Source organism: Phalangium opilio, unplaced genomic scaffold, assembly GCF_054372755.1.
Source record: "Phalangium opilio isolate 3A_F unplaced genomic scaffold, DU_Popi_V2 ptg000019l_1, whole genome shotgun sequence".
NCBI lineage: Eukaryota > Metazoa > Arthropoda > Arachnida > Opiliones > Phalangiidae > Phalangium > Phalangium opilio.
The window spans coordinates 7,021,749-7,043,385 of NW_028324152.1; the positions used below are offsets into that span (position 1 = coordinate 7,021,749).

At 40.8% G+C, this 21,637-nt stretch overlaps 2 non-coding genes and 21 pseudogenes across 2 annotated transcripts; 2 read left to right on the forward strand and 21 right to left on the reverse strand.

Moving 5' to 3' along the window:
* Positions 1-12: 12 nt before the first annotated feature.
* LOC149701343 (5S ribosomal RNA) lies at positions 13-131 on the reverse strand (annotated as a pseudogene).
* A 122-nt stretch (positions 132-253) lies between these two features.
* LOC149701344 (5S ribosomal RNA) lies at positions 254-372 on the reverse strand (annotated as a pseudogene).
* Positions 373-732: 360 nt separating this feature from the next.
* On the reverse strand, positions 733-850 carry LOC149701345 (5S ribosomal RNA; annotated as a pseudogene).
* Positions 851-3,848: 2,998 nt separating this feature from the next.
* On the reverse strand, positions 3,849-3,967 carry LOC149701346 (5S ribosomal RNA; annotated as a pseudogene).
* A 134-nt stretch (positions 3,968-4,101) lies between these two features.
* On the reverse strand, positions 4,102-4,220 carry LOC149701347 (5S ribosomal RNA; annotated as a pseudogene).
* A 137-nt stretch (positions 4,221-4,357) lies between these two features.
* Positions 4,358-4,476, reverse strand: LOC149701348 (5S ribosomal RNA; annotated as a pseudogene).
* A 134-nt stretch (positions 4,477-4,610) lies between these two features.
* On the reverse strand, positions 4,611-4,729 carry LOC149701349 (5S ribosomal RNA; annotated as a pseudogene).
* A 134-nt stretch (positions 4,730-4,863) lies between these two features.
* Positions 4,864-4,982, reverse strand: LOC149701350 (5S ribosomal RNA; annotated as a pseudogene).
* A 122-nt stretch (positions 4,983-5,104) lies between these two features.
* Positions 5,105-5,207, reverse strand: LOC149701351 (5S ribosomal RNA; annotated as a pseudogene).
* Positions 5,208-5,553: 346 nt separating this feature from the next.
* On the reverse strand, positions 5,554-5,656 carry LOC149701352 (5S ribosomal RNA; annotated as a pseudogene).
* Positions 5,657-5,777: 121 nt separating this feature from the next.
* Positions 5,778-5,880, reverse strand: LOC149701353 (5S ribosomal RNA; annotated as a pseudogene).
* A 134-nt stretch (positions 5,881-6,014) lies between these two features.
* On the reverse strand, positions 6,015-6,133 carry LOC149701354 (5S ribosomal RNA; annotated as a pseudogene).
* A 138-nt stretch (positions 6,134-6,271) lies between these two features.
* Positions 6,272-6,390, reverse strand: LOC149701355 (5S ribosomal RNA; annotated as a pseudogene).
* A 137-nt stretch (positions 6,391-6,527) lies between these two features.
* Positions 6,528-6,646, reverse strand: LOC149701356 (5S ribosomal RNA; annotated as a pseudogene).
* Positions 6,647-6,780: 134 nt separating this feature from the next.
* LOC149701357 (5S ribosomal RNA) lies at positions 6,781-6,897 on the reverse strand (annotated as a pseudogene).
* A 136-nt stretch (positions 6,898-7,033) lies between these two features.
* On the reverse strand, positions 7,034-7,152 carry LOC149701358 (5S ribosomal RNA; annotated as a pseudogene).
* A 137-nt stretch (positions 7,153-7,289) lies between these two features.
* On the reverse strand, positions 7,290-7,408 carry LOC149701359 (5S ribosomal RNA; annotated as a pseudogene).
* Positions 7,409-7,542: 134 nt separating this feature from the next.
* LOC149701360 (5S ribosomal RNA) lies at positions 7,543-7,661 on the reverse strand (annotated as a pseudogene).
* Positions 7,662-8,008: 347 nt separating this feature from the next.
* LOC149701361 (5S ribosomal RNA) lies at positions 8,009-8,111 on the reverse strand (annotated as a pseudogene).
* Positions 8,112-8,247: 136 nt separating this feature from the next.
* Positions 8,248-8,366, reverse strand: LOC149701362 (5S ribosomal RNA; annotated as a pseudogene).
* Positions 8,367-9,186: 820 nt separating this feature from the next.
* Positions 9,187-9,304, reverse strand: LOC149701363 (5S ribosomal RNA; annotated as a pseudogene).
* Positions 9,305-11,109: 1,805 nt separating this feature from the next.
* On the forward strand, positions 11,110-11,182 carry TRNAS-GCU (transfer RNA serine (anticodon GCU)). The gene has a single exon. It is a non-coding gene; the product is annotated as a tRNA-Ser (tRNA).
* An 8,395-nt stretch (positions 11,183-19,577) lies between these two features.
* TRNAN-GUU (transfer RNA asparagine (anticodon GUU)) lies at positions 19,578-19,650 on the forward strand. The gene has a single exon. It is a non-coding gene; the product is annotated as a tRNA-Asn (tRNA).
* The last annotated feature ends 1,987 nt before the right edge of the window (positions 19,651-21,637 follow it).

The window sequence follows — 21,637 nt, forward strand, 5'->3', positions numbered from 1 at the left end:
AAAAAGTGAAAAAGCTAACGGCAAGCAGTGTTCCTAAGTGGTCTCCCTCCCAAGTACTGACTGCGCTCGACGCTGCTTAACTTCGGTTATCGCACGAGAACCGGTGTATTCAGCGTGATATGGCCGTTTCCGAGAGTGCTAGTTAATAATTTGAATTTAATTAACCTTCATCTTTATAAAACAATAACAAAATGAAGATGTGTTTGCTTTTTTCATATCAATTGGAATTTAAAAGAGGAAAAAAGAGTGAAAAAGCCAACGGCACGCAGTGTTCCTAAATGGTCTACCTCCCAAGTACTGACTGCGCTCGACGCTGCTTAACTTCGGTGATCGGACGAGAACCGGTGTTTTCAGCCTGATATGGCCGTTGCCGAGAGTGCTATTTAATAATTTGAATTTAATTAACCTTCATTTTTTAAAAAAAAATCAAAAAGAATATATGTTTGCTTTTTTCATATCTGGTGGAATTTAAAAGAGGAAACAAAAAGGAAAAAGCCAACGGCACGCATTGTTCCCAAGTACTGACTGCGCTCGACGCTGCTTAACTTTGGTGATCGGACGAGAACCGGTGATTTCAGCGTGATATAGCCGTTGCCGAGAGTGCTAGTTAATAATTCGAATTTAAATTAAGTGAGACAAATTAGCCTTCATCATTTTAATACAATAACAAAAAGAAAACATGTTTGCTTTTTTCATATCTTTTAAAATTTAAAAGAGGAAAAAAAGTGAAAAAGCCAACGGCACGCAGTGTTCCTAAGTGGTCTCCCTCCCAAGTATTGACTGCGCTCGACGCTGCTAACGTCGGCGATCGGACGAGAACCGGTGTTCTCAGCGTGATATGGCCGTTGCCGAGAGGTCTAGTTAATAATTCGAATTTAAATTTAGTGAGACAAATTAACCTTCATCTTTTAAACAATGGCTTTTTAATTTTTTTCCTCTTTTAAATTCCAATAGATATGAAAAAACAAACATATCTTCTTTTTGTTATTGTTTGATAAAGATGAAAAGCTTTGACTTTCTACGTTACTTCTAAAACTTCACACCATCGTTCCCGGATGGGCTCGAACCACCGACCTTTCAGTTAACAGCTGAACGCGCTAACTATTGCGCCCCGGAAGCCCAAAAATTAAATGTTCTTCAGGTATTGTGGAAAAACTTTGACATTTTACGTTACATCTGAGACCTGAAATGGTCGTCAGGTATTGTGGAAAAACTTTGGCTTTTTACGTTATATCTGATACCTCAAAACACCGCTCCCGGGTGTGCTCGATCCACCAACCTTTCTGATAACAGCCGAACGCGCTAAAAGGCGCCACGGAAGCCCAGAAATTAAATGGTCGTCAGGTATTGTGGAAAAGCTTTGACTTTTTACGTTACATCTGAGACCTCACAACACCGCTCCCGGGCGTGCTCGATCCACAAACCTTTCGATTAACAGCCGAACGCGTTAACCATTGCGCAAAGGAAGCCCAAAATGTAAATGGTCGTCAGGTATTGTGGAAAAGCTTTGACTTTTTACGTTACCGATATATTTGCTTGAATTAAAGAAAAAAGTACAAAAATAATGGTGTCAGTGGTTATACTTGAAAATAGCGAAAAAAAACTCAAAATGTTCTTCTCTGGTCGAGAAACGTCGATTTTGAAAATGGTATTAAAAATCGAGGTACATTTTTATTTATTGATCAATCGAGATGAAATCACTTTTAATGAGTATTTAATAGGTATTTAAGCTAAATTCGGTCAAAAATTTGTGCAGAAAATAATGCATTCAAAAGTGTACCGAAAAAATCGCATGTTTTTTTATTCAAGGTAGAAAGTCCGTGACAACGATTTATTTTTGAAAGTTGAATTTGAACAGTTTTTTGAATGAATATCGTTACATTTGCTTGAATTAAAGCAAAAAGTACAAAAATAATGGTTTCAGTGGTTATATTTGAAAATAGTGAAGAAATACTCAAAATATGCTTCTATGGCCGAGAAACGTCGATTTTGAAAATGTTATTAAAAATCTAGGTACATTTTTATTTATTGATCAATCGAGATGAAATCACTTTTAATGAGTATTTTATAGGTAATTAAGCTGAATTCGGTCAAAAAATTGTCCAGAAAAAAATGCATTCAAAAGTCTATCGAAAAAATCGCATATTTTTTGTCTTCAAGATACAAAATCCGTGACAACGATTTCTTATTGAAAATTCAATTTGAAGTTTTTTGAATGAATATCGTTAAATTTGCTTCAATTAAAGCAAAAAGTACAAAAAAAATGGTTTCAGTGGTTATATTTGAAAATAGTGAAAAAATTCTCAGATGTAACGTAAATAGCAAGTTTTTCCACAATACATGTCGAACATTTAATTCTTGGGCTTCCGTGGCGCAATGGTTAGCGCGTTCAGCTGTTAACCGAAAGGTTTGTGGTTCGAGACGACCCGGGAGCGTAGGTGTGAAGTTTTATAAGTAATGTAAAAAGGCAAACTTTTCCACAATACTTGACAACCATTTATTTTCTAAGCTTCCATGGCGCAATGCTTTACGCGTTCGGCTGTTAACTGAAATGTTGGTGCTTGGAGCCCACCCTGGAGCGGTGTTGTGGGGTCTCAGATGTAGCGTAAAAAGTCATAATGTTTCAACAATATCTGAAGACCATGTAATTTTTGGGCTTCCGTGGCGCGATGGTTAGCGCGTTCAGCTGTTAACCGAAAGGTTGGTGGATGGAGCACACCCGGGAGCGGTGTTGTGAGGTCTCAGATGTAACGTAAAAAGTCAAAGTTTTTCCACAATAGCTGAAGAACATTTAATTTTTGGGCTTCCGTTGCGCAATGGTTAGCGCGTTTGGCTGTTAACCGAAAGGTTGGTGGTTCGAGCACACCCGGGAGCGGTGTTGTGGGATCTCAAATGTATCGAAAAAAGTCAAAACTTTTCCACAATACGTGACAGCCATTTAATATCTGAGCTTCCGTGGCTCAATGGTTATCGCGTTCGGCTGTTAACCAATAGGTTGGGTGTTCGAGCCCACCCGGGAGCGGTGTTGTGGGATCTCAAATGTATCGTAAAAAGCCAAAGTTTCTCCACAATACCTGACGACCATTTAATACTTGGGGTTCCGTGGTGCAATGGTTAGCGCGTTCAGCTGTTAACCGAAAGGATGGTGGTTCGAGCCCATCCGGGGGCGGTGTTGTGAGGCCTCAGATGTGACGTAAAAAGTCAAATTATTTCCACAATAATTTACGACCATTTCATTTCTGAGCTTCCTTGGCTCCATGGTTAGCGCGTTCGGATGTTAACCAAAAGGTTGGTGGTACGAGCCCACCCGGGAGCGGTGTTGTGAAGTCTCAAATGTAACGTAAAAAGCCAAAGTTTTTCCACAATACCTGACGACCATTTCATTTCTGAACTTCCTTGGCTCCATGGTTTGCGCGTTCGGATGTTAACGAAAAGGTTCGTGGTTCGGGCCCACCCGGGAGCGGTGTTGTGAAGTCTCAAATGTAACGTAAAAAGCCAAAGTTTTTCCACAATACCTGACGACCATTTAATTTTTAGGCTTCCGTGGCGCAATGGTTAGCGCGTTCGGCTGTTAACCGAAAGGCTGGTGGTTCGAGCCCACCCGGGAGAGGTGTTGTGAGGTCTCAGATGTAGCGTAAAAGGTCAAAACTTTTCCACATTACGTGACAACTTTTAATTTCGGAGCTTCCGTGGCTCAATGGTTAGCGCGTTCGGCTGTTAATCAATAGGTTGGTGGTTCGAGCCCACCCGGGAGAAGTGTTGTGAGGTCTTAGATGTAACGTAAAATTCAGTCCTGACTGCGTTCGACGCTGCTTAATTGGAATTTAAAAGAGGAAAAAAAGTGAAAAAGCCAACGGCACGCAGTGTTCCTAAGTGGTCTCCCTCCCAAGTACTGACTGCGCTCGACGCTGCTTAACTTCGGTGATCGGACGATAACCGGTGTTTTCAGCGTGATATGGCCGTTGCCGAGAGTGCTAGTTAATAATTCGAATTTAAATTAAGTGAGACAAATTAACCTTCATCTTTTTAAAACAATAACAAAAAGAAAATGTGTTTGTTTTTTTCATATCTTTTGGACTTAAAAGACAAAAAAAGTGAAAAAGCTAACGGCACGCAGTGTTCCTAAGTGGTCTCCCTCCCCAATACTGACTGCGCTCGACGCTGCTTAACTTCGGTGATCGGACGAGAACCGTTGTTTTCAGCGTGATATGGCCGTTGGCGAGAATGCTAGTTAATAATTCGAATTTAAATTAAGTGAGACAAATTAACCTTCATATTTTTAAAACAATAACAAAAAGAAAATATGTTTGCTTTTTTCATATCTATTGGAATTTATAAAAGGAAAAAAAAGTGAAAAAGCCAACGGCACGCAGTGTTCCTAAGTGGTCTCCCTCCCAAGTACTGACTGCGCTCGACGCTGCTTAACTTCGGTGATCGGACGAGAACCAGTGTTATCAGCGTTATATGGCCGTTGCCGAGAATGTTAGTTAATAATTCGAATTTAAATTAAGTGAGACAAATTAACCTTCATCTTTTTAAAACAATAACAAAAAGAAAATGTGTTTGCTTTTTTCATATCGTTTGGACTTAAAAGACAAAAAAAGTGAAAAAGCTAACGGCCCGCAGTGTTCCTAAGTGGTCTCCCACCCCAGTACTGACTGCGCTCGACGCTGCTTAACTTCTGTGATCGGACGAGAACCGGTGTTCTCAGCGTGTTATGGCCGTGGCCGAGAGTGGTAGTTAATAATTCGAATTTAAATTAAGTGAGACAAATTAACCTTCATCTTTTTAAAACAATAACAATAAGAAAATATGTTTGCTTTTATAATATCTATTGGATTTAAAAGACAAAAAAAGTGAAAAAGCTAACGGCACGCAGTGTTCCTAAGTGGTCTCCCTCCCAAGTACTGTCTGCGCTTGACGCTGCTTAACTGCGGTGATCGGACGAGAACTGGTGTTTTCAGCGTGATATGGCCTTTGCCGAGAGTGCTACTTAATAATTTGAATTTAATTAACCTTCATCTTTATAAAACAATAACAAAAAGAAGATATGTTTGGTTTTTTCATATCTGGTGGAATTTAAAAGAGGAAACAGAAAGGAAAAAGCCAACGGCACGCTGTGTTCCCAAGTACTGACTGCGCTCGACGCTGCTTAACTTCGGTGATCGGACGAGAACCGGTGTTTTCAGCGGGATATGGCCGTTGCCGAGAGTGCTAGTTAATAATTCGAATTTAATTAACCTTCATATTTATAAAACAATATCAAAAAGAACATATGTTTGGATTTTTCATATCTGGTGGAATTTAAAAGAGGAAACAAAAAGGAAAAGCCAACGGCACGCAGTGTTCCCAAGTACTGACTGCGATCGACGCTGCTTAACTTCGGTGATCGGACGAGAACTGGTGTTTTCAGCGTGATATGGCCTTTGCCGAGAGTGCTACTTAATAATTTGAATTTAATTAACCTTCATCTTTATAAAACAATAACAAAAAGAAGATATGTTTGGTTTTTTCATATCTGGTGGAATTTAAAAGAGGAAACAGAAAGGAAAAAGCCAACGGCACGCTGTGTTCCCAAGTACTGACTGCGCTCGACGCTGCTTAACTTCGGTGATCGGACGAAAACCGGTGTTTTCAGCGGGATATGGCCGTTGCCGAGAGTGCTAGTTAATAATTCGAATTTAATTAACCTTCATATTTATAAAACAATAACAAAAAGAACATATGTTTGGATTTTTCATATCTGGTGGAATTTAAAAGAGGAAACAAAAAGGAAAAGCCAACGGCACGCAGTGTTCCCAAGTACTGACTGCGATCGACGCTACTTAACTTCGGTGAGCGGACGAGAACCGGTGTTTTCAGCGTGATATGGCCGTTGCCGAGAGTGATAGTTAATAAATCGAATTTAAATTAAGTGAGACAAATTAACCTTCATATTTTTAAAACAATAACAAAAAGAAAATATGTTTGCTTTTTTCATATCTATTGGACTTAAAAGACAAAAAAAGTGAAAAAGCTAACGGCACGCAGTGTTCCTAAGTGGTCTCCCTCCCCAGTACTGACTGCGCTCAACGCTGCTTAACTTCGGTGATCGGACGAGAACCGTTGTTTTCAGCGTGATATGGCCGTTGCCGAGAGTGCTAGTTAATAATTCGAATTTAAATTAAGTGAGACAAATTAACCTTCATATTTTTAAAACAATAACAAAAAGAAAATATGTTTTCTTTTTTCATATCTATTGGAATTTAAAAAAGAGGAAAAAAAGTGAAAAAGCCAACGGCACGCAGTGTTCCTAAGTGGTCTCCCTCCCAAGTACCGACTGCGCTCGACGCTGCTTAACTTCGGTGATCGGACGAGAACCGGTGTTCTCAGCGTGTTATGGCCGTGGCCGAGAGTGGTAGTTAATAATTCGAATTTAAATTAAGTGAGACAAATTAACCTTCATATTTTTAAAACAATAACAAAAAGAAAATATGTTTGCTTTTTTCATATCTATTGGAATTTAAATGAGGAAAAAAAAGTGAAAAAGCCAACGGCACGCAGTGTTCCTAAGTGGTCTCCCTCCCAAGTACTGACTGCGCTCGACGCTGCTTAACTTCGGTGATCGGACGAGAACCGGTGTTCTCAGCGTTATATGGCCGTGGCCGATAATGTTAGTTAATAATTCGAATTTAAATTAAGTGAGACAAATTAACCTTCATCTTTTTAAAACAATAACAAAAAGAAAATGTGTTTGCTTTTTTCATATCTATTGGACTTAAAAGACAATAAAAGTGAAAAACCTAACGGCACGCAGTGTTCCTAAGTGGTCTCCCTCCCCAGTACTGACTGCGCTCGACGCTGCTTAACTTCGGTGATCGGACGAGAACCGGTGTTCTCAGCGTTATATGGCCGTGGCCGATAATGTTAGTTAATAATTCGAATTTAAATTAAGTGAGACAAATTAACCTTCATCTTTTTAAAACAATAACAAAAAGAAAATGTGTTTGCTTTTTTCATATCTATTGGACTTAAAAGACAAAAAAAGTGAAAAAGCTAACGGCACGCAGTGTTCCTAAGTGGTCTCCCTCCCCAGTACTGACTGCGCCCGACGCTGCTTAACTTCGGTGATCGGACGAGAACCGTTGTTTTCAGCGTGATATGGCCGTTGCCGAGAGTGCTAGTTAAAAATTCGAATTTAAATTAAGTGAGACAAATTAACCTTCATATTTTTAAAACAATAACAAAAAGAAAATATGTTTGCTTTTTTCATATCTATTGGAATTTAAAAGAGGAAAAAAAAATTAAAAAGCCAACGGCACGCAGTGTTCCTAATTGGTCTCCCTCCCAAGTACTGACTGCGCTCGACGCTGCCTAACTTCGGTGATCGGACGAGAACCGGTGTTCTCAGCGTTATATGGCCGTGGTCGAGAGTGCTAGTTAATAATTCGAATTTAAATTAAGTGAGACAAATTAACCTTCATCTTTTTAAAACAATAACAATAAGAAAATATGTTTGCTTTTATAATATCTATTGGATTTAAAAGACAAAAAAAGTGAAAAAGCTAACGGCACGCAGTGTTCCTAAGTGGTCTCCCTCCCAAGTACTGTCTGCGCTTGACGCTGCTTAACTGCGGTGATCGGACGAGAACTGGTGTTTTCAGCGTGATATGGCCTTTGCCGAGAGTGCTACTTAATAATTTGAATTTAATTAACCTTCATCTTTATAAAACAATAACAAAAAGAAGATATGTTTGGTTTTTTCATATCTGGTGGAATTTAAAAGAGGAAACAGAAAGGAAAAAGCCAACGGCACGCTGTGTTCCCAAGTATTGACTGCGCTAGACGCTGCTTAACTTCGGTGATCGGACGAGAACCGGTGTTTTCAGCGTGATATGGCCGTTGCCGAGAGTGCTAATTAATAATTTGAATTTAATTAACCTTCATCTTTATAAATAAATAACAAAAAGAAGATATGTTTGGTTTTTTCATATCTGGTGGAATTTAAAAGAGGAAACAAAAAGGAAAAAGCCAACGGCACGCAGTGTTCTCAAGTACTGACTGCGCTCGACGCTGCTTAACTTCGGTGATCGGACGAGAACCGTTGTTTTCAGCAAGATATGGCCGTTGCCGAGAGTGCTAGTTAACAAATCGAATTTAAATTAAGTGAGACAAATTAACCTTCATCTTTTTAAAACAATGACAAAAAGAAAATATGTTTGCTTTTTTCATATCTATTGGAATTTAAAAGAGGAAAAAAAGTGAAAAAGTCAACGGCACGCAGTGTTTCTAACTGGTCTCCCTCCCAAGTGCTGACTGCGCTCGACGCTGTTTAACTTCGGTGATCGGACAAGAACCGGTGTATTCAGTGTGATATGGCCGTTGCCGAGAGTGCTAGTTAATAATTTGAATTTAATTCACCTTCAACTTTATAAAACAATAACAAAAAGAAGATATGTTTGCTTTTTTCATATCTGGTGGAATTTAAAAGAGGAAACAGAAAGGAAAATCCAGCGGCACGCTGTGTTCCCAAGTACTGACTGCGCTAGACGCTGCTTAACTTCGGTGATCGGACGAGAACCGCTGTTTTCAGCGTGATATGGCCGATGCCGAGAGTGCTAGATAATAATTCGAATTTAAATTAAGTGAGACAAATTAAGCTTCATCTTTTTAAAACAATAACAAAAAGAAGATATGTTTGCTTTTTTCATATCTATTGGAATTAAAAAGACAAAAAAAAAGTGAAAACCTAACGGCTAGCAGTGTTCCAAAGTGGCCTCTCTCCTAAGTACTGACTTCGTTGATAGATTGAGAACCCGTGTATTCAGCGTGATATGGCCGTTGCCGAGAGTGCTAGTTAATAATTTGAATTTAATTCACCTTCATCTTTATAAAACAATAACAAAAAGAAGATATGTGTGCTTTTTTCATATCTGGTGGAATTTAAAAGAGGAAACAAAAAGGAAGAAGCCAACGGCACGCAGTGTTCCCAAGTACTGACTGCGCTCGACGCTGCTTAACTTTGGTGATCGGACGAGAACCGGTATTTTCAGCGTGATATGGCGATTGCCGAGAGTGCTAGTTAATTATTCGAATTTAAATTGAGTGAGACAAATTAACCTTCATCTTTTTAAAACAATAACAAAAAGAAAACATGTTTGCTTTTTTCATATCTTTTATAATTTAAAAGAGGAAAGAAAGTGAAAAAGCCAACGGCACGCAGTGTTCCTAAGTGGTCTCCCTCCCAAGTACTGACTGCGCTCGACGCTGCTAACGTCGGCGATCGGACGAGAACCGGTGTTCTCAGCGTGATATGACCGTTGCCGAGAGGTCTAGTTAATAATTCGAATTTAAATTTAGTGAGACAAATTAACCTTCATCTTTTAAACAATGGCTTTTTAATTTTTTTTCCTCTTTTAAATTCCAATAGATATGAAAAAACAAACATATCTTCTTTTTGTTATTGTTTGATAAAGATGAAAAGCTTTGACTTTTTACGTTACTTCTAAAACTTCACACCATCGTTCCCGGATGGGCTCGAACCACCGACCTTTCAGTTAACAGCTGAACGCGCTAACTATTGCGCCCCGGAAGCCCAAAAATTAAATGTTCTTCAGGTATTGTGGAAAAACTTTGACATTTTACGTTACATCTGAGACCTGAAATGGTCGTCAGGTATTGTGGAAAAACTTTGGCTTTTTACGTTATATCTGATACCTCAAAACACCGCTCCCGGGTGTGCTCGATCCACCAACCTTTCAGATAACAGCCGAACGCGCTAAAAGGCGCCACGGAAGCCCAGAAATTAAATGGTCGTCAGGTATTGTGGAAAAGCTTTGACTTTTTACGTTACATCTGAGACCTCACAACACCGCTCCCGGGCGTGCTCGATCCACAAACCTTTCGGTTAACAGCCGAACGCGTTAACCATTGCGCAAAGGAATCCCAAAATATAAATGGTCGTCAGGTATTGTGGAAAAGCTTTGACTTTTTACGTTACCGATATATTTGCTTGAATAAAAGAAAAAAGTACAAAAATAATGGTGTCAGTGGTTATACTTGAAAAGAGCGAAAAAAAACTCAAAATGTTCTTCTCTGGTCGAGAAACGTCGATTTTGAAAATGGTATTAAAAATCGAGGTACATTTTTATTTATTGATCAATCGAGATGAAATCACTTTTAATGAGTATTTAATAGGTATTTAAGCTAAATTCGGTCCAAAATTTAACAGAAAATAATGCATTCAAAAGTGTACCGAAAAAATCGCATGTTTTTTTATTCAAGGTAGAAAGTCCGTGACAACGATTTATTTTTGAAAATTGAATTTGAACAGTTTTTTGAATGAATATCGTTACATTTGCTTGAATTAAAGCAGAAAGTACAAAAATAATGGTTTCAGTGGTTATATTTGAAAATAGTGAAGAAATACTCAAAATATGCTTCTATGGCCGAGAAACGTCGATTTTGAAAATGTTATTAAAAATCTAGGTACATTTTTATTTATTGATCAATCGAGATGAAATCACTTTTAATGAGTATTTTATAGGTAATTAAGCTGAATTCGGTCAAAAAATTGTCCAGAAAAAAATGCATTCAAAAGTCTATCGAAAAAATCGCATATTTTTGTCTTCAAGATACAAAATCCGTGACAACGATTTCTTATTGAAAATTCAATTTGAAGTTTTTTGAATGAATATCGTTACATTTGCTTGAATTAAAGCAAAAAGTACAAAAAAAATGGTTTCAGTGGTTATATTTGAAAATAGTGAAAAAATTCTCAGATATAATGTAAATAGCAAGGTTTTTCCACAATACCTGTCGAACATTTAATTCTTGGGCTTCCGTGGCGCAATGGTTAGCGCGTTCAGCTGTTAACCGAAAGGTTTGTGGTTCGAGACGACCCGGGAGCGTAGGTGTGAAGTTTTATAAGTAATGTATAAAAGCAAACTTTTCCACAATACTTGACAACCATTTATTTTCTAAGCTTCCATGGCGCAATGCTTTACGCGTTCGGCTGTTAACTGAAATGTTGGTGCTTGGAGCCCACCCTGGAGCGGTGTTGTGGGGTCTCAGATGTAGCGTAAAAAGTCATAATTTTTCAACAATATCTGAAGACCATGTAATTTTTGGGCTTCCGTGGCTCAATGGTAAGCGCGTTCGGCTGCTAACCGAAAGGTTGGTGGTTCGAGCCCACCCGGGAGCGGTGTTGTGAGGTATCAGATGTAACGTAAAAAGTCAAAGTTTTTCCACAATACCTGACGAAAGTTTAATTTTAGGGCTTCCGTGGCGCGGTGGTTAGCGCGTTCAGCTGTTAACCGAAAGGTTGGTGGATGGAGCACACCCGGGAGCAGTGTTGTGAGGTCTCAGATGTAACGTAAAAAGTCAAAGTTTTTCCACAATAGCTGAAGAACATTTAATTTTTGGGCTTCCGTTGCGCAATGGTTAGCGCGTTTGGCTGTTAACCGAAAGGTTGGTGGTTCGAGCACACCCGGAAGCGGTGTTGTGAGGTATCAGATGTAACGTAAAAAGCTAAAGTTTTTCTACAATACCTGACGACCATTTCAGGTCTCAGATGTAAGGTAAAAAGTCCAAGTTTTTCCACAATAGCTGAAGAACATTTAATTTTTGGGCTTCCGTGGCGCAATGGTTGGCGCGTTCAGCTGTTAACCGTAAGGTTGGTGGTTCGAGCCCACCTGGGAGCGGTGTTGTGAGGTATCAGATGTAACGTAAAAAGTCAAAGCTTTTCCACAATACCTGACGACCATTTAATTTCTGAATTTCCGTGGCTCAATGGTTAGCGCGTTCGGCTGTTAACCGAAAGGTTGATGCTTGGAGCCCACCCGGGAGCGGTGTTGTGGGGTCTCATATGTAACGTAAAAAGACAAAGATTTTACACAATACCTGACGACAATTTAACTTATAGGCTTTCGTAGCGCAATGGTTAGCTTGTTTAGCTCTTAAGCAAAAGGTTGGTGGATCGAGCACAAACGGGAGCGGTGTTGAGAGGTCTCAGATGTAACGTAAAAAGTCAAAATGTTTCCACAACACCTGACGAACATTTAATTTTTGGGCTTCCGTTGCGCAATGGTTAGCGCGTTCGGCTGTTAACCGAAAGGTTGGTGGTTCGAGCACACCCGGAAGCGGTGTTGTGAGGTATCAGATGTAACGTAAAAAGCCAAAGTTTTTCTGCAATACCTGACGACCATTTCAGGTCTCAGATGTAAGGTAAAAAGTCCAAGTTTTTCCACAATAGCTGAAGAACATTTAATTTTTGGGCTTCCGTGGCGCAATGGTTGGCGCGTTCAGCTGTTAACCGAAAGGTTGGTGGTTCGAGCCCACCTGGAAGCGGTGTTGTGAGGTATCAGATGTAACGTAAAAAGTCAAAGCTTTTCCACAATACCTGACGACCATTTAATTTCTGAATTTCCGTGGCTCAATGGTTAGCGCGTTCGGCTGTTAACCGAAAGGTTGATGCTTGGAGCCCACCCGGGAGCGGTGTTGTGGGGTCTCATATGTAACGTAAAAAGACAAAGATTTTCCACAATACCTGACGACAATTTAACTTATAGGCTTTCGTAGCGCAATGGTTAGCTTGTTTAGCTCTTAAGCAAAAGGTTGGTGGATCGAGCACAAACGGGAGCGGTGTTGAGAGGTCTCAGATGTAACGTAAAAAGTCAAAATGTTTCCACAACACCTGACGAACATTTAATTTTTGGGCTTTCGTAGCGCAATGGTTAGCGCGTTTAGCTCTTAATCAAATGTTTGGTGGTTCGAGCACACCCGGGAGCGGTGTTGTGAGGTATCAGATGTAACGTAAAAAGCCAAAGTTTTTCTACAATACCTGACGACCATTTCAGGTCTCAGATGTAAGGTAAAAAGTCCAAGTTTTTCCACAATAGCTGAAGAACATTTAATTTTTGGGCTTCCTTGGCGCAATGGTTGGCGCGTTCAGCTGTTAACCGAAAGGTTGGTGGTTCGAGCCCACCTGGGAGCGGTGTTGTGAGGTATCAGATGTAACGTAAAAAGTCAAAGCTGTTCCACAATACCTGACGACCATTTAATTTCTGAATTTCCGTGGCTCAATGGTTAGCGCGTTCGGCTGTTAACCGAAAGGTTGATGCTTGGAGCCCACCCGGGAGCGGTGTTGTGGGGTCTCATATGTAACGTAAAAAGACAAAGATTTTCCACAATACCTGACGACAATTTAACTTATAGGCTTTCGTAGCGCAATGGTTAGCTTGTTTAGCTCTTAAGCAAAAGGTTGGTGGATCGAGCACAAACGGGAGCGGTGTTGAGAGGTCTCAGATGTAACGTAAAAAGTCAAAATGTTTCCACAACACCTGACGAACATTTAATTTTTGGGCTTTCGTAGCGCAATGGTTAGCGCGTTTAGCTCTTAATCAAATGTTTGGTGGTTCGAGCACACCCGGGAGCGGTGTTGTGAGGTATCAGATGTAACGTAAAAAGCCAAAGTTTTTCTGCAATACCTGACGACCATTTCAGGTCTCAGAAGTAAGGTAAAAAGTCCAAGTTTTTCCACAATAGCTGAAGAACATTTAATTTTTGGGCTTCCGTGGCGCAATGGTTGGCGCGTTCAGCTGTTAACCGAAAGGTTGGTGGTTCGAGCCCACCTGGGAGCGGTGTTGTGAGGTATCAGATGTAACGTAAAAAGTCAAAGCTTTTCCACAATACCTGACGACCATTTAATTTCTGAATTTCCGTGGCTCAATGGTTAGCGCGTTCGGCTGTTAACCGAAAGGTTGATGCTTGGAGCCCACCCGGGAGCGGTGTTGTGGGGTCTCATATGTAACGTAAAAAGACAAAGATTTTCCACAATACCTGACGACAATTTAACTTATAGGCTTTCGTAGCGCAATGGTTAGCTTGTTTAGCTCTTAAGCAAAAGGTTGGTGGATCGAGCACAAACGGGAGCGGTGTTGAGAGGTCTCAGATGTAACGTAAAAAGTCAAAATGTTTCCACAACACCTGACGAACATTTAATTTTTGGGCTTTCGTAGCGCAATGGTTAGCGCGTTTAGCTCTTAATCAAATGTTTGGTGGTTCGAGCACACCCGGGAGCGGTGTTGTGAGGTATCAGATGTAACGTAAAAAGCCAAAGTTTTTCTGCAATACCTGACGACCATTTCAGGTCTCAGATGTAAGGTAAAAAGTCCAAGTTTTTCCACAATAGCTGAAGAACATTTAATTTTTGGGCTTCCTTGGCGCAATGGTTGGCGCGTTCAGCTGTTAACCGAAAGGTTGGTGGTTCGAGCCCACCTGGGAGCGGTGTTGTGAGGTATCAGATGTAACGTAAAAAGTCAAAGCTTTTCCACAATACCTGACGACCATTTAATTTCTGAATTTCCGTGGCTCAATGGTTAGCGCGATCGGCTGTTAACCGAAAGGTTGATGCTTGGAGCCCACCCGGGAGCGGTGTTGTGGGGTCTCATATGTAACGTAAAAAGACAAAGATTTTCCATAATACCTGACGACAATTTAACTTATAGGCTTTCGTAGCGCAATGGTTAGCTTGTTTAGCTCTTAAGCAAAAGGTTGGTGGATCGAGCACAAACGGGAGCGGTGTTGAGAGGTCTCAGATGTAACGTAAAAAGTCAAAATGTTTCCACAACACCTGACGAACATTTAATTTTTGGGCTTCCGTTGCGCAATGGTTAGCGCGTTCGGCTGTTAACCGAAAGGTTGGTGGTTCTAGCACACCCGGGAGCGGTGTTGTAAGGTCTCAGATGTAACGTAAAATGCCAAAGATTTTCCTCAATTCCTGACGACCTTTTAATTTATAGGCTTTCGTAGCGCAATGGTTAGCGCGATTAGCTCTTAATCAAATGTTTGGTGGTTCGAGCACACCCGGGGGCGGTGTTGTGAGGTATCAGATGTAACGTAAAAAGCCAAAGTTTTTCTACAATACCTGACGACCATTTCAGGTCTCAGATGTAAGGTAAAAAGTCCAAGTTTTTCCACAATAGCTGAAGAACATTTAATTTTTGGGCTTCCGTGGCGCAATGTTTGGCGCGTTCAGCTGTTAACCGAAAGGTTGGTGATTCGAGCCCACCTGGGAGCGGTGTTGTGAGGTATCAGATGTAACGTAAAAAGTCAAAGCTTTTCCACAATACCTGACGACCATTAAATTTCTGAATTTCCGTGGCTCAATGGTTAGCGCGTTCGGCTGTTAACCGAAAGGTTGATGCTTGGAGCCCACCCGGGAGCGGTGTTGTGGGGTCTCATATGTAACGTAAAAAGACAAAGATTTTCCACAATACCTGACGACAATTTAACTTATAGGCTTTCGTAGCGCAATGGTTAGCTTGTTTAGCTCTTAAGCAAAAGGTTGGTGGATCGAGCACAAACGGGAGCGGTGTTGAGAGGTCTCAGATGTAACGTAAAAAGTCAAAATGTTTCCACAACACCTGACGAACATTTAATTTTTGGGCTTTCGTAGCGCAATGGTTAGCGCGTTTAGCTCTTAATCAAATGTTTGGTGGTTCGAGCACACCCGGGAGCGGTGTTGTGAGGTATCAGATGTAACGTAAAAAGCCAAAGTTTTTCTACAATACCTGACGACCATTTCAGGTCTCAGATGTAAGGTAAAAAGTCCAAGTTTTTCCACAATAGCTGAAGAACATTTAATTTTTGGGCTTCCGTGGCGCAATGGTTGGCGCGTTCAGCTGTTAACCGAAAGGTTGGTGGTTCGAGCCCACCTGGGAGCGGTGTTGTGAGGTATCAGATGTAACGTAAAAAGTCAAAGCTTTTCCACAATACCTGACGACCATTTAATTTCTGAATTTCCGTGGCTCAATGGTTAGCGCGTTCGGCTGTTAACCGAAAGGTTGATGCTTGGAGCCCACCCGGGAGCGGTGTTGTGGGGTCTCATATGTAACGTAAAAAGACAAAGATTTTCCACAATACCTGACGACAATTTAACTTATAGGCTTTCGTAGCGCAATGGTTAGCTTGTTTAGCTCTTAAGCAAAAGGTTGGTGGATCGAGCACAAACGGGAGCGGTGTTGAGAGGTCTCAGATGTAACGTAAAAAGTCAAAATGTTTCCACAACACCTGACGAACATTTAATTTTTGGGCTTTCGTAGCGCAATGGTTAGCGCGTTTAGCTCTTAATCAAATGTTTGGTGGTTCGAGCACACCCGGGAGCGGTGTTGTGAGGTATCAGATGTAACGTAAAAAGCCAAAGTTTTTCTAGAATACCTGACGACCATTTCAGGTCTCAGATGTAAGGTAAAAAGTCCAAGTTTTTCCACAATAGCTGAAGAACATTTAATTTTTGGGCTTCCGTGGCGCAATGGTTGGCGCGTTCAGCTGTTAACCGAAAGGTTGGTGGTTCGAGCCCACCTGGGAGCGGTGTTGTGAGGTATCAGATGTAACGTAAAAAGTCAAAGCTTTTCCACAATACCTGACGACCATTTAATTTCTGAATTTCCGTGGCTCAATGGTTAGCGCGATCGGCTGTTAACCGAAAGGTTGATGCTTGGAGCCCACCCGGGAGCGGTGTTGTGGGGTCTCATATGTAACGTAAAAAGACAAAGATTTTCCATAATACCTGACGACAATTTAACTTATAGGCTTTCGTAGCGCAATGGTTAGCTTGTTTAGCTCTTAAGCAAAAGGTTGGTGGATCGAGCACAAACGGGAGCGGTGTTGAGAGGTCTCAGATGTAACGTAAAAAGTCAAAATGTTTCCACAACACCTGACGAACATTTAATTTTTGGGCTTCCGTTGCGCAATGGTTAGCGCGTTCGGCTGTTAACCGAAAGGTTGGTGGTTCTAGCACACCCGGGAGCGGTGTTGTAAGGTCTCAGATGTAACGTAAAATGCCAAAGATTTTCCTCAATTCCTGACGACCTTTTAATTTATAGGCTTTCGTAGCGCAATGGTTAGCGCGATTAGCTCTTAATCAAATGTTTGGTGGTTCGAGCACACCCGGGGGCGGTGTTGTGAGGTATCAGATGTAACGTAAAAAGCCAAAGTTTTTCTACAATACCTGACGACCATTTCAGGTCTCAGATGTAAGGTAAAAAGTCCAAGTTTTTCCACAATAGCTGAAGAACATTTAATTTTTGGGCTTCCGTGGCGCAATGTTTGGCGCGTTCAGCTGTTAACCGAAAGGTTGGTGATTCGAGCCCACCTGGGAGCGGTGTTGTGAGGTATCAGATGTAACGTAAAAAGTCAAAGCTTTTCCACAATACCTGACGACCATTAAATTTCTGAATTTCCGTGGCTCAATGGTTAGCGCGTTCGGCTGTTAACCGAAAGGTTGATGCTTGGAGCCCACCCGGGAGCGGTGTTGTGGGGTCTCATATGTAACGTAAAAAGACAAAGATTTTCCACAATACCTGACGACAATTTAACTTATAGGCTTTCGTAGCGCAATGGTTAGCTTGTTTAGCTCTTAAGCAAAAGGTTGGTGGATCGAGCACAAACGGGAGCGGTGTTGAGAGGTCTCAGATGTAACGTAAAAAGTCAAAATGTTTCCACAACACCTGACGAACATTTAATTTTTGGGCTTTCGTAGCGCAATGGTTAGCGCGTTTAGCTCTTAATCAAATGTTTGGTGGTTCGAGCACACCCGGGAGCGGTGTTGTGAGGTATCAGATGTAACGTAAAAAGCCAAAGTTTTTCTACAATACCTGACGACCATTTCAGGTCTCAGATGTAAGGTAAAAAGTCCAAGTTTTTCCACAATAGCTGAAGAACATTTAATTTTTGGGCTTCCGTGGCGCAATGGTTGGCGCGTTCAGCTGTTAACCGAAAGGTTGGTGGTTCGAGCCCACCTGGGAGCGGTGTTGTGAGGTATCAGATGTAACGTAAAAAGTCAAAGCTTTTCCACAATACCTGACGACCATTTAATTTCTGAATTTCCGTGGCTCAATGGTTAGCGCGTTCGGCTGTTAACCGAAAGGTTGATGCTTGGAGCCCACCCGGGAGCGGTGTTGTGGGGTCTCATATGTAACGTAAAAAGACAAAGATTTTCCACAATACCTGACGACAATTTAACTTATAGGCTTTCGTAGCGCAATGGTTAGCTTGTTTAGCTCTTAAGCAAAAGGTTGGTGGATCGAGCACAAACGGGAGCGGTGTTGAGAGGTCTCAGATGTAACGTAAAAAGTCAAAATGTTTCCACAACACCTGACGAACATTTAATTTTTGGGCTTCCGTTGCGCAATGGTTAGCGCGTTCGGCTGTTTACCGAAAGGTTGGTGGTTCGAGCACACCCGGAAGCGGTGTTGTGAGGTATCAGATGTAACGTAAAAAGCTAAAGTTTTTCTGCAATACCTGACGACCATTTCAGGTCTCAGATGTAAGGTAAAAAGTCCAAGTTTTTCCACAATAGCTGAAGAACATTTAATTTTTGGGCTTCCTTGGCGCAATGGTTGGCGCGTTCAGCTGTTAACCGAAAGGTTGGTGGTTCGAGCCCACCTGGGAGCGGTGTTGTGAGGTATCAGATGTAACGTAAAAAGTCAAAGCTTTTCCACAATACCTGACGACCATTTAATTTCTGAATTTCCGTGGCTCAATGGTTAGCGCGTTCGGCTGTTAACCGAAAGGTTGATGCTTGGAGCCCACCCGGGAGCGGTGTTGTGGGGTCTCATATGTAACGTAAAAAGACAAAGATTTTCCACAATACCTGACGACAATTTTACTTATAGGCTTTCGTAGCGCAATGGTTAGTTTCTTGGCATAAAACCCCAGTTAAATCCCAATCAATTTGATGGTCGTTGTTTTGTTTTATTTGGGTCGCCAGTCCATTGGTTTCGTCATATTTTTTTACAGCATATTTATGTTCTGTTTGTCTTTTCTATAGTTGTCGTTTTGTTTGTCCTATGTATTTTTTATCACATTTACATCTAATTTCATATATTATACCTGTTTTTTTCATTTGATCTATTCTAGGTTTATTTTTAATTAATTCTGATTTTAATGTGTTCGTTGTTTTGTTAACTAAGGTAATAGTGTGTTTTTTAATTGTCTGTTTGTCTTTTCAGAGATTCCTTTAACATAGGGTAATGATATAATGTGTTCTGGTTTTTCCTTGGTTTTAATATTCTCGACATCATGATTGTTAAATATTTGATCAATTAAGTGGTTCGGGTATCCACTATTTATAAATTGTTCTTTGAACTTATTTTTATCGCTAAGTGGTTTATCTGATAAATATTCTATTCGTTTTTTAAATGTTTGAAGTAGCAGTTCTTATTAAATAAACAACATTCGAAATGTTCAAATTCAATTTTCAATTATAAATCGTTGTCACGGATTTTGTATCTTGGAGAAAAAAACATACGATTTTTTCGGTACACTTTTGAATGCATTTTTTTCTGGACAAATGTTTGACCGAATTCAAATTAATTACCTATAAAATACTCATTAAAAGTGATTTCATCTCGATTGATCAATAAATAAAAATGAACCTCGATTTTTAATAACATTTTCAAAATCGACGTTTCTTGGCCAGAGAAGCCATTTTTGAGTATTTCTTCACTATTTTCAAATATAACCACTGAAACCATTAAATGTAACGTAAAAAGCCAAAGTTTTCCCACAATACCTGACGACCGTTTAATTTTTGGGCTTCCGTGGCGCAATGGTTAGCGCGTTCGGCTGTTAACCGAAAGGTTGGTGGTTCGAGCCCACCCGGGAGCGGTGTTGTGAAATCTCACATGTAACGTAAAAATGCAAAGTTTTTCCACAATACCTGACGAACACTGAATCTTTGGGCTTCCGTTGCGCAATGGTTAACGCCGTCGGCTGTTAACCGAAAGGTTGGTGGTTCGAGCCCACCCGGGAGCGGTGTTGTGGGATCTCAAATGTATCGTAAAAAGCCATAGTTTCTCCACAATACCTGACGACCATTTAATTCTTGTGGTTCCGTGGCGCAATGGTTAGCGCGTTCGGCTGTTAACCGAAAGGATGGTGGTTCGAGCCCATCCGGGAGCGGTGTTGTGAAGTCTCAAATGTAACGTAAAAAGCCAAAGTTTTTCCACAATACCTGACGACCATTTCATTTCTGAGCTTCCTTGGCTCCATGGTTTGCGCGTTCGGATGCTAACGAAAAGGTTCGTGGTTCGAGCCAACCCGGGAGCGGTGTTGTGAAGTCTCAAATGTAACGTAAAAAGTCAAGGTTTTTACACAATACCTGACGAGCATTTAACTTTTGGGCTTCCGTGGCGCAATGGTTAGCGCGTTCGGCTGTTAACGAATAGGTTGGTGGTTCGAGCCCATCCGGGAGCGGTGTTGTGGGATCTCAAATGTAACGTAGAAAGCCAAAGTTTTTGCACAATAAATGACGACCATTTAATTTTTGGGCTTCCGTGGCGCAATGGTTAGCGCGTTCGGCTGTTAACCAGTAGGTTGGTGGTTCGACCCCATCCGGGAGCGGTGTTGTGAGGTCTCAGATGTGACGTAAAAAGTCAAGGTTTTTACACAATACCTGACGAGCATTTTACTTTTGGGCTTCCGTGGCGCAATGGTTAGCGCGTTCGGCTGTTAACCAATAGGTTGGTGGTTCGAGCCCATCCGGGAGCGGTGTTGTGAGGTCTCAGATGTGACGTAACAAGTTGGGAAAACCAAAATATTACCTCTCCGAGTCAAGAGAAGGACTACCTTAAAACTTATTTACCCAGTTATGGAAATGTTTCTTTTTTTTATGAACAAATACTGAAGTTAAAATTTATGAAATATTAAAGCAGTATACAAAGCATAGAAAATATACTGTAAATCAGACGACATTTTACATCCAATAAGGATATACTTGTACACATTAAAATCATCCGATGGGGGAAAAACGGGAAATGAAGAGATAAAACTTTGGAGGGATATTACCTTTACGTGTTTGTAAAGGCCCAATTTGCTACTCCTCAACTGTATACCCTCTATGTTCAAAGCCATATTCACAACAGGGTTGCCATGTAAACACTATCCTCTCCTTTCACCTCAACAATTTTCTTAGTTTGTCAACATGACGATTAAAGTTACATAACACCAAAGCTAATTTGTGGCTACACACACTGAAAGTAAACGTGCACCATTAAAATCATGATAACACGAAGCTATAATCCGATTACGATCAGACCTTTCACTGATCTGGGCTGCGTTCAGCAGAGCTCACCAAAAAAGACAGCGGATTTTGGAAAACGTTTACCGGTGAGATCTGTCGTCATAGCTTTTCTCCGGTCATCGGTGTTTTAAAAATGAAGCTAGCGCAATAAAGCGTGCAAGGTACAAAGGCTTAACAAAAATTGTATGATAACATATTTATGGAGATAGATAAGAACAACTTTTATAATTAAACATAGAAACTAACATATCTCTTAAAATTCTCGCGTGATCAACTGGTTTCACGTCAAATAAATAGCTATAGTCCCATCAGAACATAGAGACTAGAAACCCCAAGGAGTGGCAGGTCCCCCGCTCTACAAGCGCAAATAATATGTTGCTCATAAATTGGTACATGAGAGCTTCCGGCCCGTTTAATTTTGCTTAGCGGAAGTCGCCGTGTACCCATTGCTAGTACCATGAAAAAGGGCAACAAGTTGAGGCATTCCTGCCACTCCTTGGGGTTTCTAGTCTCTATGATCAGAATCAGCAAGAGCTATTTGTATTAATTCCTCCATGTTTTTTTCGCCAAGCT